Below are 15533 nucleotides of genomic sequence, written 5' to 3' on the forward strand. Positions count from 1 at the left end.
AAGGTGGTTACAAAAATGCCTCCTTTGGTTCCATCAGGATTGTGAAAAATCAGCTTTTTGGTAGACAAATTATTATTGTTTTTACGGGAGTAGCAGCTTAATGTGACAGTGGGCAGGGATTGACAGAGTGACAAAGGATCATGAGCTGGGTCCTGCCTCAAGTGATTTATCATCTAAGAAAAGAACTCTGGAAATCTCTTCAGAGCCCTGAAATGGTATTATGGGATAATATTCAACGTGGTGCACCCAACTAAGCAAACTCATTAATCTATTTGTTAATTTTGAATCCATTTCCCCAAAGCCTCTCTCACAGACTTGTCAATGATTGCAAAAGGGAAAACCCCTTTTTCCTGCGATTGCAGGAGAATGTTTCATTAAATTGGAGCAGCTGAGGGATGAGGTGGGATAACACAAATTCCCAGTGTTGCTCCTGAGGAAAAGCAAGTCCAAAACTCCAGATTCTCAAAATTGCTGTTCAGCTTTGATTGTATACCGGGAGCCACCCATCACCTTTTCATCAGTAAATGATCCATAATTAAAAGTAATGATCCTGAGGAATGCGAATTACCCCAGGAGATGAATTTGTTTCATGTGGCCCCTTCTCTTTTCCTTTCCAGAATTTCTCCTGTCCTGCTGCATTTGCCTGTTTGAATTTTCCTTCCAAAATGTCTGTCATTTTAACAAATTGATAAAATTTAACAAATTTGATCAACTTTGATAAACTTTTGGAGTATTTCTCTATTTCACTAGTTCAATGGATAATGCTTTTTTTTCCCAAAATTATTTATTTACCTGATGATTTTGCATTATTTTTACAATTTATGCCCAGACAAGCCCTGGCAGTGCCCAAGGCTGGGCTGGATGGGGTTTGGAGACCCTTGGGACAGTGGGAGCTGTCCCTGCCATGGCTGGGACTGGGTGGGCTTTAAGGTCCAAACCATTGTGAAATTCCCTGAGCAGCTCTGCTCTGGTAATTATATGACTATTTTTATAACCATTTTATTGCTAAATTAATAATAATTATATTATAACTAAATTAATAGTAATTATATTACTATTTTTATAACCATTTTATTGCTATTAAACTTTTAAAATTCCACCTGGGATGGTGGCACCTGGCTGTCACAGGGTGCCACATCCTGGGGCACCTCCAGCAGCCCCTGCAGCACCAGTCCTTCAGAGACAGCTTTGAGCATTTGCTGCTAAGCAGGAATTATTAATCTCACTTAGTCCTCCTGAATTTAAAATGTGTGGCACCTCCTGCTCTCTTGCCAGAGATGGAAACCAGACAATTTTGATGTGATGGATTCTTGAAAAATATCACTATTTCTTGGCAGTTATTTATTCCTCTGCCACTGACGCATTCATTCTCTAATATTTTATATTTTCCTCCAGGATTTTTCTGGGCACTGAAGATAAATTAGCTCATCTCCAGCTGTCTGTGTCTTCCTTTCCCACCTCTCTCTGTGATATTTGCCCTTCTCATCTTTGTGGGGCTCCCCAGTGCTTTGCCAAGCCAGGTTTTTGCTGGGAGCTGATCATCCATCCCCTGCTGGCTCTGCTGCTGTGGCTGGGTTTGGTTCAGCACTCCCTGAAATCAGCATTTGACAGCAGCCAGCAGAAACTCCTTCCTCTCTTCCCCTAGTTAATATTCAAGGAATGGCTGGAGCAGGAGAGAGAGATGTCCAGGTTTAGAAGGTTTGTAATTAAAGAGGACAAAGAAATTGAGGGCAAAGGTGGAAAATAAAGGGAGGGGTGAGAAAGAAATGAAAAATAAAAGACCTGAAGTGTCACAGAGTAGCAAGAAGTGGATCTCTTGATTTAAATCACTGATATGTTTTTAGGTAATTTTTAGCTTAAGATCTTGCTGTTTCTTTCCTTTTTTTTTTTCTTTTATTTTGTCTTGCACAAAAAAGGAAATTTTACAGCATTAGGCTGCTAAAAAAATACTTCCATTGGGATTTCCCTCTGCCAGACCATCAAAGCATTGTGCACGTACCAGTATATATGTGTATTTTACAAACAAATAGATATGTGTCTATAATCCTCACTCAGCAGAATTGATGGTTGCCAGTGATGGTTCTAAGCCTCCAATCTAGGTAGAAATGGCTTTTACTTGAAATCCTGGCTGTAGCTCAAGGAGGCCCATGAGATCCCAGAGGTCCTGAATTGTCGTTTGGGCCCTGAAAGAAAAATTGATGAGAGCTCAGCCCTGGACAGCTGGTGCAGCCCTTCCCTGGCAGGGTGTTATTACAGATCTCCTCCAATATTCTGGGTGGAAGATTTCTGCCAGCATGCTCAGCATCAGCCCAGAGACCAAAACTGGGGCTGAACTCGTGTCTGACGTGATATTTGTGTCTGTGATAACTCATTTGGCTCTCTGTGCTCCAAAGGAAAACTGTTCTGAGCCTGCTGCACTTGTGATCCAAACAGTGCTAGAGAGTTCCCACTGAAATTCTGCTTTGTTCTTGCACTAAGAACACCAAACTGCTCATTTGGATGGATTTTGATTTGGGTTTTATTTTTTTTTTTCAGTTTGGTGACTCATTTTTTAGACAAGGTGAAGTAAATAGCTGATGTTTTATGGATGGGCAGTAGATGGACTCATTCTTCTAAAATATAACAGCTTTTTTTTTGGTTGTTCTTCAATAGTTGTTAAGAATTCTAAAACCTTTTCCTCACTCTTTTTTTTTTCACTTTTTTTCACAGTACACTGCATTTAGCAGTTGAAGGGCACTTTTGTCACTGTGGTTTACAGGGAATACGCTGCACACCTTCAAAAATCCCTACTAAAAAAAAAATCTACTTTCAGACAGATTTTGAAAGAGGAGAGCAATGTTAAAAAATCACCTACTCACTGTGGGCTCCTAGTGATTTTTACTGGAATGGGGTTAATTTAATGATGTATTGGAATGGGGTTAATTTAATGAGGCCAAGTGTTTCTGTTTTCCTCCTTTTGTGACATCACATATGACTTTTCTGGAATCAGCATAAAGGAAGATACAGATTTCCTTTTGAAATCTGCCTCACATATTTTCTAACCAGAGAAGCTCAGCTTTGGAGACCTGTGGGCTCCTGCTGATTTTTTTTTTGAATGGGGTTAATTTAATGTCAGGTGTTTCTCTTTTCCTCCTTTGTGACATCACACATGACTTTTCTGGAAGCAGCATAAAGGAATATACTCACAGATTTCCTTCTGAAATATCCCTTACACATTTTCTAAGCAGAGAATCTCAGCTTTGGAGACCTGTGGGCTCCTACTGATTTTTACTGGAATGGGATTAATTTAATGATGTCAGGTGTTTTCCTCCTTTGTGACATCACACATGACTTTTCTGGAAGGAAAGGAACATACTCACAGATTTCCTTCTGAAATATGCCTCACATATTATTTAACCAGAGAATCTCAGTTTTGGAGACCTGTGCTGGCTGCTCTGCTCCTGGGTTTGCAGGATGCTTCTGTCACATCTGCAGAGGCATTTTCACCATGCTCATGCTTTTGTGCTGAAGCCACTGAAAGTTCTTGTCTGAATAGCTCTCTAAGCTGCAGAAATTTTATCTAGCAAGATATTAGGAAGGTTAAAACTTAATAATGGAGCTCTGTGTGTTGTGTTTTAAGGCTCACAAGCAGGTATTGTATTGGAAATAAGCAAGCATTGTTTAACCAAAGGTACCTGTGCTTATGGTGGTTGGATAGAACTACTGTCAATATGTTTTTGCTTTTGTGATTGGTCAAGAAGTTTATAAAGTTAGTTGTAATATTAAGTTTTTTCACCTGCTGCCTGGGAGGTGAGCTGCTGGCATCTTCCCGTTGTCATAACCATGTAATGAGACTGATGCTGAAAAATAAAACAGCTCAAGGCGCTTTCCACAGCAGCCCCATCCCGTTCATTATCTGTAAATAACCCCCTGCCAGCCTCAGTCCCCACCTCTGTTGCCGTCCTGTATCGCTGACTCCTTTGCTGAGCTCCTGATCCATGGCCTGCCCTGCTCTGGACATTCTGGCAAAAACAAGGCAGGGAACCTTCCTGGGACTCAGAAAGGGGAAGGTAAAGGGTCAATGACAGAATCTCACACTGTGGGTGCAGATATGGATGAAGAGTTTATGATCATAAAGACAAAGAGGCCAGAAGGAACCAGGTCTGGCATTGAATAATGGGGTTTTCATGCAGCTGGAAGAACCCTGGAGCTTCAGGAAAAGTGCTCTAGTGTTTCCTGAGTGGAGACAGAAAATGGATAGAAACTGTAATGTGATCTGAACAAAAAGAAAAAAGCTGAAACTTTGCCATTGCACAGAAATGCAGTGAGAACTGGGTGTCATTGCAGAGTGCAGGAATATTGTTATGCAACTCCTGGGAGGGAAAAACAAAACTCCATTACCCTGTTGGATGTGTTTAGCATGCTAAAATATGGACAGCTGAGCAGAGATGGGCTTAGCAAAGTATTGCAATGCTTTCAGGTGCTTCTATTGATTAGGGAGTTTATGGAAAAGCTGCTCTAGTACCAACAGGAAGGAATCTATAACACAAAATGCCAGAAAAGTGAGTGGGCAAGCTTTGAAGGAAATGAGGTGCAAATTCATTGCCAGGTCTGAGCAAAGAGGTGGAAATGAGGGGAGAATGAAGCAACCAAAATTTGGAACAGGGGGAGGAGTAACCAGAGATGGGGTGTGCTGTTGCAGGGCTGCCTCTGGGGTTTGGGCAGGTGAATTCCCATCCCAAAAATGTTGCAAAAATCCCTCAGGCTGTTTGTGAGAACACTTTTAGGGCTTGAGCCAGGGGTGCAGGACCCTCTGAGGTTGTGGATCCACCAGGATGCTCCACAGGGATTGCCACAAGGCAATTCCAGAAGTTGGAAAAAGCAGAGGAGAATGAAACAAGAAAAATCCTTTTTCAGGTGATGAAGGGTTCTCGTGTGGTCCTTGAAGGGTATTTTTAATAGTGGGTATTTTAAGCACAGCTCTATTCCTTTATTTCTCTGCTGTTTCTGGACAGCAAAGGGCCCTGCAATTCAGCAGTTTGTCACGTGTGTGTTTGCAGGGAAGCAGGCCTCGGATTTGTAGATGAGTTAATGCAGGAGAGAGTGGAAATGGAGAAAGGGCAGAATTTTCTAACAGGGAATTCCATCAGCAGAATGTACTCACCAGTGGGAGACTGGGGTTGTGTGGCATTTAGAGGTGAAGGCAGGTGAGCATCCAGAGTAATTTGAAAAAATACTGATGTGGTGATTGCAGTGTCTGATCTATTTTGTCTTAGAGAAAGCTCTTAAATGTGAAAAAGTGATGTCTTTGGGGCAAATTCATATCTAACACAGATTGCTGTTGCTCCCGTGTTTCAGAAAAATGATGACATCCTCTATCAGCTGGGGAATCTGTCTGAAATTGTACTGGAAGCAGCACCTGAAAAGAAAAATAAGACATCATGGTGTGCACAAACACACCCAGAGCAAGGAGCTGCTATGATCAAATATTTACAAATTTAAACTTGCTGCCAAAGTGTAACTCATTAAAACAGTGATTAAAAACCTGTTCCATAGGTGATGCAAGACCATAAATTGATCTGATTTTCTAATTTGGTTGTCTTTTATCACTTTAAAGGAACACTTTAATTAAATTGCATTAAAAATTAAAAAGTCCACATTAATTACTCTTTTTTATTTTGCCCAGAACAATGAAATTATAGTCAGTGTTATGAGTGACTGAAAAAATATACGTACACTCCTGCATAAGCCCCAGTATTGTGTTCTACAGTGTTAAAATTCTGGAAAAAACTTTCAGATAACATAAAACTTTTAAAGCTGTTGCCTTTTCCACAAAATATCCAAAACAGTGTTCAAGGAAAAGCCGTTTATCGTAGAAAACACATTGTATAACAAAGTTACAATCTGTAATTAAAACAGGAGATTTTCACTGCGCATTGAATCCCAAATTTGGAATTATCAGCGAGCAAGGTAATTAAGGATAAAGCTGCTGGAGATAAGTAACTCTTCAGCCATCTTCTGGATGACATATGAAAGCTTCTAAACACTCCTGTGAGCAATTAATCTTCTGTAACTCACCCCATGTGCAGATTAAGAGCAGATCTAGTCCTGAGCCAACACAGCACACGCTGAAATTTCATTTTTGAGCATCACATTTGGGTTCAGCCTCAGTGGGTCCCCCATAAAAGGTTTATTCTTGAGACAAGAGAAATGATATGTGCTGTTTAATTGTTTATTAGCACGAGAACTTCACACGGTGGAAGGAATGATTGTTTATTGAAACAAGACCTTCAAGGGAGTCTTTAATTATAAAACAGCTTGATATTTTAAAGGAAATGACAGCAGCAACAGAAAGAACAATTTACTGTGGGTAGCAGGTTGAGTATAGCCTGTTAATCAGTCATGCATAACATCCTTTTAATAAATCCTTTTAATAAATCCCTATTTATTCTGTAGCTCTGTCCAGCCTCTGTTCCAGCTCGGCTTTCCCAAGGCACCAACCCCAGAGCCCTGTTCTGGAAATTCCATGTCTGGCATTGAGTGGCAAATTCAGTGAAAAGGCCCCACATGAAACTCCGGTGCAAGGGCAGCTCCAGAGCTGCCCAAACCCTGCAATCCTGAAGGCAGATTTCACTTTTGTCTTCAGAAGGAAATTCCTTGTAGTGATGTTTCCTCTCCTGGCAGGTGTCAAGGGAAAGAAAGGGCTAAGGGGTTCCATTCCTGCTGCCCCACAGTTCCTCAGTAAAAACGGACTTTTGGGATTTCATCAGACTTTGGGGTGGCTTTTCCCAGAAGAACTGAGATTCCTCGTCTGTAGACTTGGAGTTGGAAAATTCTGGTTAAGTTCTGAGGTTTCTTTTATTTTTTTTTTCTTTTTTTTTCTTTTTTTTTTTTGTTTAATTTCACTGAGGGTTCTGTGCTTGTGGTATGTCAGGTAATTAGTTTTTAGGTAAATTAATCTCCGAGTGACACCAGGAGGTGGGAAGTTAATTCTCAAGCATTCCTGGTTCCTTTCTGACTATCTAATTATTCCTGAGTTGTAGGGGCTGTGCTCTAGAAAGGCAGCTCAGCACGGGGTTAAGCAGTGCCCAAACACAGGAAAAAAGGTAAAAAATTACCATTTTTGACAGGCCCACAGCTGCTTGGAGATTGCCATTCCCCAATTTCCATTTCTGTCCTGTTGCTGTTTTAAATTATTAATCAAACACTGATTACCTGTGCAATCCTCTGAATTTCCAGAGAGCTTTCTTAATGGGAGCTAACGCACCTGTCATGTGCTCAAAGACAAATTGTGAACTCTGAGCCAAATTTTCCCTTTTTTTCTGCTGCTGCATCTTGTTTATGAACAAAAGAGGTTGGCATGCAGGAAGGAGCATGATTTTGCTGTGAATTAAATGGGACAAGGAAAAACTTGTGCTACAGGTTGGAGAACAGAAGAAAATGCTGGTTTGGGTGCCAATGTAAAAATAAAGTGAAAATTCTGCAGGCACCATGGTTTAGAAGACAAAGCTGAAATAAAAATAATAAGGAAAGAAATTAGATAAAAGACTTGGGGAAAGCAAGGGGATATCAAGATAGCTGTGAAAAATACAGGCTGCAAGAATTTTATAAAATCTTATGAGAGTATAATTGAATTTTGGGGATGTTAAACACAAGTAAATGTAAGTGATGTCATCAGATCTTGAAATAAATGAAGGCTCAGCTGCAAGGTCTGAAGTCTCTCTGGAAAGATGCAAGATGAGGTCAGACAGGTAGGATTGGGAAAGGTTTGCATTATTTTATCTTCTTCATGTGCAATTGCTGGAGTTTTGTGTGATTTTCCAGGAGTAGAGGTGATAAAATACATCAGTGATCAGGAGAAATAAGGCCCCAACAGCACAGGTTCAGTAGCCACACTCAGACTGGGGAGGGCATACAAAATAACCTTACTAATTTGGGAAAAGAAAACGTGGGATGTATTTTTTTCTTAGAGTTTTTACAGAGGAATTGTTACTTTTTTAAGCCCAGAAGGTCTCGGTTTAGTTTTGTTCCCCATCAGCCTTGGAGGAGTTCAGCACTGAAAGACTAAGAAAAGCAAATGTAAAAAATGTTTTCCCACCTTCTTCTTACTTTTTGACCTTTCCAGAGAAGAAAAGCAAAGTCTCGTGTGGAGACACCAAAGAGAGGAGCTGAGGAAGGAAGGGGCACCAAGGTGAACAAAAGGAACTAAACCTCAAAAGTCAGCTTTTATCTGAAGGCAAACTGGAACATTTGAGACACAGAAAACTCAGCAGGGTGGATTGAAATGACAGCTCAGTCCCCATTCCCATGCAGGGTCCTTGGGCCTTTCTCAGTCCAACAAATTTCAGTGCATCCCTTGTTTGCAGCAGTTCCAATTTCCAGTCCTGCTGGAATGTTGTGATGTTGTGAGGGTCCCCAGGATGAGGTGAGAGATGAGAATTGACTCCAAGTTCTCAGAAGGCTGATATATTTATATTTATATTATATTATATTATATTATATTATATTATATTATATTATATTACATTACATTACATTATATTACATTATATTATATTACATTACATTACATTATATTACATTATATTATTATACTGTACTCTAGTATACTATATTATATTATACTGTTTTATACTATACTATACTGTACTATACTATACTATATTATATTATATTAAATTTATATACTAAAACTATACTAAAGAACAAATCTATTAAATATATAAATATTTATATAAATATTTATAAATAAATAAATATTTAAAATAGATGAATACATTTAAATATATATATATATACTTAATATACTAAAGAAAGAGAAAGGAGACATCAGAAGGCCAGACAAGAATGAAAAATAAAAACCTGTGACTGACCAGAGTCCCAACACAGCTGGACTGGGATTGGTCATTAAATTAAAATAATTCACATGCTGGATAAACAATTCTCCAAATCACATTCCAGAGGAGCAAAACACGGGGAAGCAAATCAGATAATTATGGTTTTAATTTTTCTCTGAGGCTTCTCATCTTGCCAGGAGAAGAAATCCTGGTGAAGTGATTTTCATTAAAATATCCCAGTGACACTGGAACGTTGGGTAATATAATATAATATAATATAATATGAGATGATATGATATGATATAATATAATATAATATAATATAATATAATATAATATAATATAATATAATATAATATAATATATAATGTATAATATAATATAATATAATATAATATAATATAATATAATATAGTATAATATAGTGGTTTATATGTAAAAATATCTTTATTTTATTATATTATATATATATTATATTATAAAAGAAATGGGACTAAATGAATGTGAGATAAGCCTTTCTGTTCTAGCTCGGTCAGAGAGCTGTAAAAGTGAACCAACTTATTCTATTCTATTTATTTATGTGGTGGTTTTGGAGCTCTGATTTATTCTATTTATCAATTTATGTGATGGTTTTGGAGCTGTGAGGGCGCTGGGGAATGGCCACGTGCTGGTCCCTGTGAAGCAGCAGAGCAGCTCACTGAAATCTCAGTTTGAGGAGCACGGGTGATGCTGGCACTGATAAATTTCAGATGCAGAGAGAAGGTCACTGGATTTTCTCAGTGGTGACAGAAGAGCTGAGCACCCAAATGTAAGAAGGCATCATTAACTAAAATAGATAAAGAGGTAATTAACCTTCAGACTTGTCAGTATTTCCAAGAACTGTAGGCAACCCAAACAGTGCCAGGTTCCTCTGGGTCATTTTATTGTGAATCACCCCAGGAAGATTTATTTTTCACATGGCCTATTTTGCTGCATCCTCCTCTTGTAAAAATCAAAGCAGGATAGCTAGCTTAAGGGCAAAAAATAAAAAAAAAACAAAACAGCATAATATCTTGATGGTTTCTTCAGAGATCTCTTCTCACAGTTATAGGTATCTTAGAGAGGAAATTGATGCATCTTCCTTTCTTCTTTGTGTGTTCTTGGTGCCACAAGCTGTGCACAGCATGCTTTCAATTAATTTAAACAAACTTTCCATCTGCTCCAACAAATGCAGGATTTGAGTGAGAGGCAATGATGGAGTGACACGGAATGTGCTGATGGCCACTAATGTGGGAGCCAGTCTGCTGTGGAAAATGGAATATCCACAGTGGATATTCCCTTTCTGCTCCATGGTAAGGCTCACTTCAGTGATAAATGATTATTGTTTTCAATATTTGCCTAATCAGGACGGGAAAGGAAAGCTTTAGTGCTGGAGCTGATGATTTACATTTTACAGAGCGTGGTAATGTGGAGAGCAGGATGTATCAGATCTATTCCCTTTTAATTGCCACTTTCATCAAGCTTTATGGTATGGAATTATTTCATTATGTTTCTGCACTTAAAACAAAACCACAGAAATGCTGAATATGATTGGAATTGAAAAGCTTTGGCTTTGCTATCAGCTGGATCAGAATACAGTGTGTGTTGCAAATATTCTGCTTTTCCCCAACAAATTCAATTCTAACAATGGTATTTAAATGAGAAAAGCCAAGGCCACAGTTAAACAGCAACAATGGCAACATTCAAGTAATGACACAGACTAAATTATGGTAAATGTGTACAATAAAAGCCTTTTGCTATTAAATGTGTGCACTTTACAGACATTAATTAATCCTTTGTGTGTGGGGCTGAGAGGGGGGGTAGTGCTATTGGCTTTTTTTGGGAGCTGATGGTGATTTTTCTTTTTTTTTTTTAAATATTATAAAATAGGAACTAACTGTGATTCTGGCACCAGCCCTTCAAGCAATAACTGTTTAAAGCCATGTGGTAATTAAGTTTTACCTGCAGCCCAACCTTGTTCCCAATTGAACTCAGGAGAATAAGTTTATGGTTTCTTTTCCCCCCAATTTAAATTAGCACACGAATTTGCAAAGTGGAATTACTTGGGGCCCTGCTTCCTGCTCCCTGTATTTTTTACTTTAAGTACTTTCAGCCCTGGTTGGCCTCTCCAACTGGTCAAACACATGGAAATCGGAATTCTGGGGCTTGGTGAGCTGTGCAGGGAGCTGTGGTGGCAGCATTTCTGTGAGCAGCAGCAGGGAGAAGATAAGAACCTGCTCCTTGCAATTCATACCTCAAACTCGCCACCACTTGCACTTTGGAGAGGATTTCATGGAGAATAATTCTGTATAATCCTGTGTAGGTCCATGGAAATTGGTGCTGTGTTTTCATGGCCGTTATGTACCCGCAGTCAGGGCAGTTCCTCCCTGCTGCTGCTGCCGCCTGTGGCGCCTCCAGCACTGGCAGGTCTGGGTTTGGGGTGGTTTCCCGTTTATTTAGTTTGGGTTTTGCTTGGTTCTTTTTTTTTTAGATCTTATTCTTGGCAAGGCTGAGCAAGAGCTGAATTTCAGGTGACCTCATAGCCTACCTGTGGATCAAACAGGGTAAGATACCCAGTGAGTGGGAAAAATCCTCCTTTTATCCTTTTCCTCCTTTTTTCCCCTTTCCTTTTTTCCTTTTTCCTTTTTGCCTTTTCCTTTCCTTTCCTTTCCTTTCCTTTCCTTTCCTTTCCTTTCCTTTCCTTTCCTTTCCTTTCCTTTCCTTTCCTTTCCTTTCCTTTCCTTTCCTTTCCTTTCCTTTCCTTTCCTTTCCTTTCCTTTCCTTTCCTTTCCTTTCCTTTCCTTTCCTTTCCTTTCCTTTCCTTTCCTTTCCTTTCCTTTCCTTTCCTTTCCTTTCCTTTCCTTTCCTTTCCTTTCCTTTCCTTTCCTTTCCCTTCCCTTCCCTTCCCTTCCCTTCCCTTTTCCCTTCCCTTCCCTTTTCCCTTCCCTTTTCCCTTTCCCTTTCCTCCTTTTTCGCTTTTTGTTGATCCTTTCATGACAATTCCGGGGTGACATTTATTCCTGAATCTCTTCTATTCTGCAGACCAGAATTACACATTTCCCGGGGCAACATGATGTGTGAGTAGGAGCCATTTAATTTCCTTTATTTCCTTTCTCCCTTGCTGCAATACAGATCCAAGAAAAGAGAACTCTGCTCATCTCAAAGCTGCTTTTCCTCACTGGATATGTTTTATATGTAGCAGTGTTTCCAAACTTTGAAAAACATGAGGCAGAAAAGTTTTATCTGACCAGCTGAGAGAGCTGAGAAAAGAAAAAAAAAAATAAAGGGACATTGTTTTGGACAAATGGTGAACTCATTCCTCACTGATATTTAGCATATTTTGGACCTGTGTGTCCAAAACCATATTCCCTAATGAAATGTGTTAACTTTTCCTCCAGACCTCTCCTCCCTGCTATTCTGCAGGACATTTTACACCTACAGCAGATAATGGCCTCAGGAATTTATATGCTCAACCTGAAAGCCTTGTAAGAGAAGTAATTAGACAGGCTTAATTAGAGCTGGCATGGCAGAACTGATGTCAGTAAACGCGCCCAATTCTGCCCAGAAAGGCATTTTCAAAGGGCTCTGAGTGCTGAGTTAGTCATGCTCATTTTTCAGGCCGTGTGTACGAGTGTGTAATATTTAACCACCATTAAATGCTGCTCCAGTTGGAACAGCTTCATGCAGAACTCATCCATTTAAATCAATCCATCTCCTTCATTGTTAGCCTGCAACTGGTGTGGCTGCAAAGGGGGGAGAGGAGAGCAGAAAATGAGATGCTCCGTTAGAAAACACCATTTGGAAGTGACAGATTAAGCTGTTGGAAGTGAAGGAAAACGTGAGTCATTGGGGGGACACTTTATTTTATGTGCAAATTGGATCATTGGCTGAAAAATAATCACTTGGTCCATCAAAGACATAACCCAGAAATGAGGTGGAGAGAGAAGTTAACAGAGGATGAGTAATGGAGGTAAGAGAACAAGCGTGGAGCAGGCAGGGAAGATAATACAAGAAATTAAACATGGCAAACAGTGGCAGCTAATGGTAATTAACAGCTAAGTGAACACATTTTTCCCCTTAAAAATCTGGTGTTGGTGTCAGTGGGACTCGCCTGACTGCAGATGTGGAGGGGGAACGTGGATCTGAAGCGCTAACAAGGAAGCAGGGAAGGATTATTAGAGCTAAATTATTATTTATAAGGATTTAATTACTATCAAATTTAAAATTTAACATTAAAAATAATATAATATTTTAAAAGTAATATTTTAGGGGAAAAGGGGAAGTCCAAGAGGAGGAATAAAAATTAAAAAGAACGATATCAGGAAAAATGTACAATCTTCTGGTTCATGTTTATAATATTATTTAGAAATATTACAATATTTCTAATTATTATAATAAAATATTTACAATGATGCATAAATATTATAATATATCTAATTTATTATAATATATCTAATTATTCTGAAATATTATAATATATCTAATTATTCTGATATCAGAATAAAATCCCTTTATGAAGATCACTAAATGTATGTTTACCTGGAGGTTCCAAGTGACACATTATTGTCAGAATAATTGCACTCCAAACCAGCCCCTTACATCTCTTTTAAGGTGAAATTGTGTCCTTAAACCATTGCTGGGTCTCCTCACACAGCCAAGGCCAAACAGCAGAGGATTCCTCCTAATGTTTGGTAGCCAAAACTGTTCCCTGCTAAAATCTGTTCCAGCTATGATGACATAAAAATTTATTTAATGCAGTTCCAGCATTTTTTTTTTTTTTGTGTTAATACAAAGGTATATTTTCCTGCTGGAACAGGAGAAAACATTCTGATAATAGCTCAGGTATTATTTTCAATAATACTTTGGGACATGCTACAGAATAATGTTTATTTGTGGTTTAACTTGCCTGCTGGAGGCAAATTACCCGGCTCCTTTATCTGACTTTCCTGCTTGAGAAGCTTCATTTGAAACAAGGCAGCCCCAGATGGAGAATATCCATTTATTCACCATTTATAAAGGTGTGTGGCTGCTCAGATCTGCAGCCCCAACAGGAGAAGGGGTTTTCAGACACAGATTTCCCTGTGGAGCAAGGAATAATTCAGCTATTAAAAATTCAGTATTCCCAACTCAGCCATGGTGAATTTTCTCTGTCCCATCCTCAGGAATGCTCATTCCTTGGAAGATTCCTTAGTCCCAGCCATGATGGATGTGAAGAACAGGATTTAAGGTTAAAGACAGCAATGTGTGAATAGAAAAAGTCACTTTGGGGCTTCTGGAAGTTCAGTTTGTCTGGCATGAACACAAAATCCAAATATCCCATCCTGCCCATGGAGCTCAATATCCAGGGAGAGAACCATGAGTCAGAGAGAGTTTGCATCAGCTGCAGGAATGATAAAAACTCTAAATTAATGCTGGAAAAGTCAGCTGAGTTTGAAATCACCTCCCTCCACAGCCCCTCTATGTATGTAGGATTAAGAATTGGATTATTTTGCTTTTTTTGCACTCATTCCTGGGCCACTGGATGAATAGAGATGTCTTATGTTTTTATAGCAGGCTGTTGAAAATACAAATTTATTTACAATGTAAGTAATGGTTGAAAGCATGTAATGTTTTTAAAATTATTTTAGACATTAAGTTTTACCTCCCCAGCCTAAAAATGTCGATGTGTAATTTTTAAATGCTTAAGGTATTCCATGGTTACAAGCAATGTTTCTGGAACGCTATTTTCTTTTTTTCAACTTAATTTCTTTATTTTGGGAGGTTGGGAGTCTTTGTTCATATTTGCTGTTGTTGGTTTGGGGGGTTTTGCTTTGGGTTTTTTTTGGTTTTTTTTTTTTTTTGGTGTTTGTTTTTTTTTGTTTGTTTGTTTGTTTTTTGTTTTGGGTTTTTTGTTTTTGTTTTGTTTGGTTTTTTAGGGGTTTTATTTTTCGATTGTAAGGAAATCTTTCTTAGATGTTTATGGTACCTTAGAGGTAACTATTAAGATTAAGCACCTGTCTTCTACAAATTGTTATCTCAATTCGCATCCAACTAAACCAGAATCGCAGCACATAAGAAAAATCTTTCTAGAATTCCCTTAAAATTCTGCGATTTTTGTGTACTCTTGTCCTTCACATTCTCATTTTTGTCTTGGTTCCTGTGAACCGCTTTTTAAATTAACGAGCAGGCTTTCAAGGCTCATGGTAGGTCCTAGATAAGGTGCAAAAATTATGCAAAAATATGCGGCGATAATTGGGTGTCAATTTGGGAGCGTGTTTGAGCAGAGCAGGTGCCCGTTGTTTGCTGTGAGCCCGGGGTTATTGGGAATTCACGCTCACAGCATCCCGTGCGCTCATTTCACACCCGGACCTTGCAATATTTGCAACAATTCTCAGGGTTCAGAGATGTCCAGGGGGCTCTGGCAGGGACAGCCGAGCAAAATGCGAATAAGGAAAACAGAGCCAGGATTCAGCACTGCTGCCAGGCTCCATCAGCGCTGCTGGCATGGGGAAAACAGGAATTATTTCATCTCTCACCGCCTTACACCAATGGGGAAGTTATTTATTTATTATCAGGGAAATAACAGAATGAAATACAAGGGAGGGATGGGAAGCAGGCACTGTGTTAGGCCAGTGACACCTCTCGTGAATGAGTGCTTGTGAATGGGTTTTGCTCCTCACCAAGCTCAAAAAACACAGTTTTTTTTGAGGACACTTTATT

General features: G+C 39.0%; 1 long non-coding RNA gene across 1 annotated transcript; it reads left to right on the forward strand.

The window, feature by feature from the left end:
* The first annotated feature begins 10027 nt into the window (after positions 1-10027).
* On the forward strand, positions 10028-11982 carry LOC141730757 (uncharacterized). The gene is made up of 3 exons (XR_012582401.1): positions 10028-10147; positions 11326-11398; positions 11877-11982. It is a non-coding gene; the product is annotated as an uncharacterized LOC141730757 (long non-coding RNA).
* Positions 11983-15533: the final 3551 nt, after the last annotated feature.

The sequence above is a fragment of the Zonotrichia albicollis genome, chromosome 13 (genome assembly GCF_047830755.1).
Source record: "Zonotrichia albicollis isolate bZonAlb1 chromosome 13, bZonAlb1.hap1, whole genome shotgun sequence".
Lineage (NCBI taxonomy): Eukaryota > Metazoa > Chordata > Aves > Passeriformes > Passerellidae > Zonotrichia > Zonotrichia albicollis.